Consider the following 7,019-nt stretch of genomic DNA (forward strand, 5'->3'; position numbering starts at 1 on the left):
TGTTTGAACAAATTATTTGAAATATTTTTCCAACACGTTCAATTTCATATTAGCTAATAATAAAAACCAGCACACAAACCGTATTTTTCAAGGACAGAATAATGACGAACATTATTATTTTGTACATATGACAAGTATAACTTTCATGTATACAACATATATTTTAAACATATGTAACATAGAGCGACATAAAATAAGAAAACACATATGCAACATGTTAATGCTAAATTGTGTACGTATTCAAAGTTACTTTAATATATATATATATATATATAATTTAAATACATTACATGGTCAATTCATCCGCCAAATTGTCTCTCAAATGTGAACGCTCAATTTCCTCAAAAGAATTGTTCATGCATTTAAGCAGCAACAGTCTGAAGTATATATCTGGCCTTACCTCTCTCTCGGGTAATTTAGAATGCATTACAGAAAATAATCATATTGGGATCGAAGCGAGCAGGAAAATCTTCAGTATCAAATATTTGCAAACTGAAAACAATATTTATTTAATAGGGCGCAACAAATTTCACGGGGAACATGGCATTCTCTTTAACATTTTTTCTTATTTAGATCGTTTTGGCTCCCAGGGCTGGCTCCCGCTGCCCCCTAGCTATAGCTCTGAACGTGGGACTAAGAATAGCAGATAATGACCTTGCGAGCGAAGCGAGCAAGAAAATTTTACGAAATGTACTTTTATTTGTAAAAAAAAATTGAAATCGAGGGAGCAATTGCCCCTCTTTGTCCCCTGCAAGTGCCCTTAGCCGTCTGGAGGAAAATAGCAAGAAACACTTGAAAACTAATTCCAACTTGAGTATCCATTTTGTTCTACTATTCTTAGATTCTGCTAGTCATGTTTCTTTACTTCAATGTTTGCCCCCTCCCAGATTGGACTTCCGTTCAAGATTGGGGGGGGGGACAATGCCCCTACCCCCTGTGGTTGCAGCAGTGTTTGTGAGTGTTTCTTCATCAATTTCACGTCACTCCCTCTCTCTATCACATGCATCGCTATTACCAAAAGGTAGACTTGGGAAACAAAAAATTATGCTGTTCAAACTTCTTAGCAACACATCCAAGAAAAACATCCAAATACATTAGGCACTTTTAATACAAGACTACTCAAAATATCACAACTGTTCTACATACTGAAAATTGATAAATCATTTCCCGAAGTTTGAATCTGGAAGAGATTTTATTCCCCAAATCCTGATCCGACATTATACGGAATCCCACACACCTTCATAAATCACAAAATCAATAAATGTCTTTGTTATGTTGCTAGAGTAATACAGGATCAAATTGTAAAGATTAGTGAGAATTACAGGTAGATATGTATTCTGTATTTTTTACAGGGGGGGTCAGTTGCCCCTCTGATCCCTATAGCTACAGGCCTGCTGTGACGTCACCTACGTAGGTGAAACTTCTTCCGAGGGTCGCCATTTCAGCAACGAAAACATGTTGATTTGAAGAAGGGTAGTGTTGCCCACGGGACGAGACGGGACAGGCTTTTAAAAATTCGAGACGAGACGAGATTGACCATGTGTCATAAGACAAACGAATATTTTCGAGACGAGACAGCATTTCGACGAGACTCCACGAGACGAGACAGACCAAAGTCTCGTCTCGTGGGCAACACTAAAGAAGGGGGGCGTATGTCAGGCTCACACAAAGCATTTGTGGGGGGGGGGGGGGAGATTCGAAAGTGTTGAATGCTCAATTGATTGAATTAGGTTATTTACGTCGTTTTCTGCCACTTTGGCTAATCACGGCGATGAGGATGAGTGATGATATGATGAAATTCATATGAGAACATTCACAATGAACATCCATGCCCAGGCCGGGCATCGAAATACACGTAGAACGAAACAATTTAATAATGATTGACTACTATAAATGTGGAGCTGAAAAAAAGGAAGGGGTGGGCTGACATCTGATTGGTGTCGTTCTGTCCGAGTCACTAAATAGCTATCCAGGTTCTTTACTCTGGTAGTGAGAAATTGGAATTTCAATAATATTACATCCTTTGTAATGTGATATCTAGGGCTAGGATTTTGATGCAAATGCATATTTTTTTTGGTAAGGCAGAAACATTGCATAAGTAGATAGGAACGTATTTTACACGTAAGTGAATACATGGGAACGCCATTGTTTGGGCATTTTTTTGCAATTCTCTGAACCTTTTTGAAGTAAATGTAATTTTTTAGACTTTTTAAACCGTTTGTCATTTTTCGGCCATTTTTTAAGTCATTGTATGAATTTTCTACATTTTGGTGAAAGAAGGGACATTTTACATGCAAATGTAACCCTTTGAAGGAGAGAGGTTCCCGACTCTCGTCTCATTGTCTTCAGCGCAGTTCTGAATGACTGTGTTTGAAGAAACAAAGAAATTCTGTGCAGGATTGTTAACACAAGGTGTTGTATAACAATTCAGCTCAAACAATGTGATTTCCCCTATATCAGTAAATATATTGTCGCCAGACGGATTATTGTAAAAAAACAAAGGGTACAAAGTTTTGTGCTCTGTATCGGATATTAGTAGATAGGAGCCAGTTGGGAACAAGATTTGATTGGTCGAGATTCCGTGACGTCACAGGGGGAGCATGCTGTGATTGGTCGAAATTTTGTGACGTCACGAGCGTGCTTCGTAGCCTTGTACGAGGTGAGTAAACCTCACCATTGCGTAATATTTCTGATGTAGGACTTTGTGACGTCAGAGGGGGGAGGTGTACACTCTGTGACGTCAGAGCGATAGCTCGTAGCGTTATACGTTGTATGTTAACCTCAAGTGGCAAGTTCAATCATGTCGAATGTGGTGTGTGACGTCAGGAGGGGGAGGTATACACTCTGTGACGTCAGAGCGATAGCTGGTAGCGTTGTACGGTGTATGTTAACCTCAAATGGCAAGTTCAATCATGTTGAATGTGGTGTGTGACGTCAGGAGGGGGAGGTATACACTCTGTGACGTCAGAGCGATAGCTGGTAGCGTTGTACGGTGTATGTTAACCTCAAATGGCAAGTTCAATCATGTTGAGTGACGTCAGGAGGGGGGAACTCTGTGACGTCAGAGCGATAAGGTAGCTGGTAGCGTTGTACGGTGTACGTTAACCTCAAATGGCAAGTTCCAGCATGTTGATTGTGGTGTGTGACGTCAGGAGGAGATTTCCGATAGATGTCGTTGCTATTAACTGATGAAGAGTACCAGTTTCTTGCAAGTTGCGGACGAGTTTGGTGGTGTTTAACGTGAATCGCTTATTTGAAAGTCGAATTATGAATTTCACGTTGGAAAAGTGTGTAAAGAAAGCAGGTGTGAAACGTTGTCTGGAAGAGATGATGGGGAATAATAATAATACTCCGAGGCAGCTGAAGAAGAAGCGTTTTGAGAAGCAGAAACAAGTTGACCAGGAAGTTAAAGGAGAGGCGAGAATTGAGAAGGATGAAGAGGATAAACAGGAGCGGATTCCACGTGAGCCGATTCGACAGGGTGTACTAGATGTAAGTTACAATTTAAATGACAGTGCATCGAAGCAGATTGTTGTAGGCATGGATCCACACAATGCCTTTAATGTGTTTATACGTGTTTTCAAAGCAGGACAACAGGGCGCAGTGATGAATGTGGATGAATGGTATACTTTGCTGGGTGTACAAGGGATTATCACTGAATACTTCGAGAATGATAGTGTGAAACGTCAACCTACTGTGAAACTTGGAGTGAGCACGAACGTTCGTTTTTGGTCTTATCATGGAAAGAAAGTGATCAGTCTTGAGCCAGTTTTGAAGAATGATTATTACTTGTGTGTGTGTGTGTGGCCAAGAGTGGCTGGGAAGCGCTGCTTAATCTTCGTTCCTGTGTGGATCATGCCGTACTTCAGAGGCAGAGAAACGTGAAGTCTGTGTCGGAATGGTACGAGAGGTACTTGTCAAAAAGCGCGGAAAATGTGAGTGAGAGGTGTGATGCATGCAGAGACGATTCCGCTATTCATCGTTGTATTGAGACTGATTTTATTCAGGAGCATAGGGGAGGATGTTTGGAGACTGTTGGTGAGGACTGGGTTGGAATCGATGGGGATAGATTGCTTCTCGAGATGGAACAATTTTATAAGGACATGACAGTTACTACGCTGGCTCCTATGTTGTTGGAGAGTGTTAAAACGATAGATTTGTCGCTTTTTACTTTTCCGTAGAGAGACTTGAAGTGATGCTTGAAAAAGAAAAAAAGAATGTACTTGTCTGTATTACAATAAATAATGGTGGAAAAAAATATAATAAATTGTCATCTTGAAATTATTGATGTTTTTTGTTTACTATAATTTTACTATTTTAGTACCTTTTATTACTTTATTGCTAACATAAATACGTAGTGGAGACAGTATTTTCTAGAGCAGGTTTCGCAGAATAACTTTTCGAGTGAATGATGTATTGTGCGACAGCTTCGCTAGAAATTGCAACGCGCGGGCCCCCACTCCGTATTTGCGTTAGCAACTTGATGTTAAAACAAAAAAAAAAAAAAAAAAAAAAAAGAGTTTTATCTATTAACATAGTTTGAAGCTTGTGTAATATATATACTTGCTATTTTCCGTTGTTGTCGAAGTAAGACTAGTATTTTCTTTTACGGTGACGTGTGTTGTTTTTGAGTTCAACTTTGGAGGGGAGGCTGATCTTAGAGATGTTATCTTGATAATGGTTCTGAAATCTGTCAAAACAAAACTGACTCACTGTCGAACACCAATGTACCAGCCACCGTTTGGTCTTCAGTAGTGCTGCTCTTTCTGTTTACGGAAGTAGTGAGTGAGTTTGCTCTATTTTGTGCTTTGCATATTACAAGCGAGTATTTTATTTAATTGACGAGTTGTGAAGAAGAAGATTGTTGTCTGTTCCTCCAGACTTTCCATTTTAAGGGGAGAAGCGGAAGATGGAGAGGAAGATGGGTAAGTAGAAATATTTTTATAAATATCTGATGTGTTTCGGTGAATGAATATGTTGAGTGTACTAGTCACAGTCTTACAATTTGAGCGTCTGGATTGATTGATTGATCGATTTGGTTTATTTTACTTTCGTTATCCGTCACTTCTGGCTAATTGCGAAGGTGGGGATGACGAAATTGATGAATAGATATTCACAAGCATTTGTGTAAGCCTGTATTCGAACCCTGGCCCCTGGCGTCATAGCGCGGTGTGCTAACCATTGAGCCACAGAGGCTGGTTTGGTGTTCAACTTTTTTTTCTTGTACTTTTATATCCTTGCATCGGGTATACTTATCCTATATCTCATTTGCGGTGGTTAGTCTAAAAGGTATAAAAGTGATGCAGACCAATTTTCGATGAATATAGAACGTAGCTAGTTAGTGAGATTTAGAAACAAGATATTATTACATATTTGAAAAATGGTTTCTGTAACCACATTAATCGAAAGTTTAAAATAATAATAAAATTATCCATGGGTGTAGTTCGCTAACAGCTTGGTCATTTAGATATATAATGAGTCTGATGTGATTTGTACTATTTTTTATTCATAAATTAATAAGATGAGAGGGGTGTGTTGATAATAAAGAAATATCCAGGAGCGACGATAGATACTAAGCCCCAGACTTTGAGACTCAGTCATCAACACTTTTATACCTCTACGGTCAATCGCGGTAACAAGAATGGTCAACACTATTATTTTGTATAAATATTGCGGTTTTATATATAAGAATCCGAATTTCTGTACAGAGATTGAACAAATGGTCCAAGGCTTCATAACAAAAAAAAATGTCCATCACAGAGCCATAATATATATATAATTATAAATTCTTGCAGATTGGTTAATCCTAAAGATAAGTATAAAAAATGTGTATATCCTTCTTGGTCAGAGAGTTTTATCCTAAGCTATTGTATTCTATTCCGCTACAAATACCACGAAGCTTTTAAATATAACATTTATTCAACCTAATACAAACAGTGAAGGGTGAAATTTGAAGAGATTAATTTATTTTATAGTTACCTGATCGATTAATTGATTTGGCCTACTTTTGCTTTTCTACCGCTTTTGGCTAATCGCGGAGATGAGGATAATATGGTGAAATTGATGAGGGGAGGCTCACAAATAACAATGATATTGTAATTCGAATTCAAGTGCCCCTGCTATCGTAGTGAACTGTGTTAACCACTCCGCCACGGGGGCCTGTATATTCTAATTCGGTTTCTGTTGAACATATATATCGAATGTGCGTCACACTATTATTTCACCCGATATGTTAATTAAAGTGTTGTATAGATATTTTAAAATAAATACTTGGACGTGTGTATATAGTTATAGAGGGCATGATTTTGTTTACAGATCCAATTCCTGTTATACTGCCAACACAGGATATTCTTCGGGAGATCAAGGATATTGCAGGGAATACAACCGGGGAGGAAATTTCAACACAGCAACTTGTGCAAGAAATAGACCAAGTGGTTGATTGTGCAGAAGATCTAAGTGGGAATGGATCACTATGTGGTGATGATTACAAATCTCAAAATATGTCTATCTCTAATGTAAGAATAGAGTGTGCTATGAGAGGTGAGGTAATCACAGGAATATCCACCCAGAAAGTTCTCGATGATATCCAAGAATATGTCGGATCTCAAATTTTGGGGCCAGAAACTGGAAGTGAACACACGTGTATAGCTGAAAGTAACACAGAAGTCCAGACAAATACACGACAAAGTGACGTAATTGCTAGAAGTTACACAGAATTCGACTGCCAGCGAACTGTCCAACATGGATGTGGATCGAAGGGAAAAAAATCTCAAGAGGACAATCCAGAGGAGAACAATAGGTTTACTGTGCTAGGGGACTTTAACAGACGTTATAGAAGATTTAACCTCGAAGGACGACAAATGAATGTGCGCCTTCTCCAAGTCCCTGAAAATTCTAATCCGGTTAACTGGATTCATGAAGGTTTGAATCAAATCATAGACACTCTGACAGACAACGTTGATGATAATGACTATGTCGGTCTGACGATAAGGAATATCAACTCCCCCAGGGATCCATTT

The sequence above is a fragment of the Lepisma saccharinum genome, chromosome 29, assembly GCF_977018435.1.
Source record: "Lepisma saccharinum chromosome 29, izLepSacc3.1, whole genome shotgun sequence".
Taxonomy (NCBI): domain Eukaryota; kingdom Metazoa; phylum Arthropoda; class Insecta; order Zygentoma; family Lepismatidae; genus Lepisma; species Lepisma saccharinum.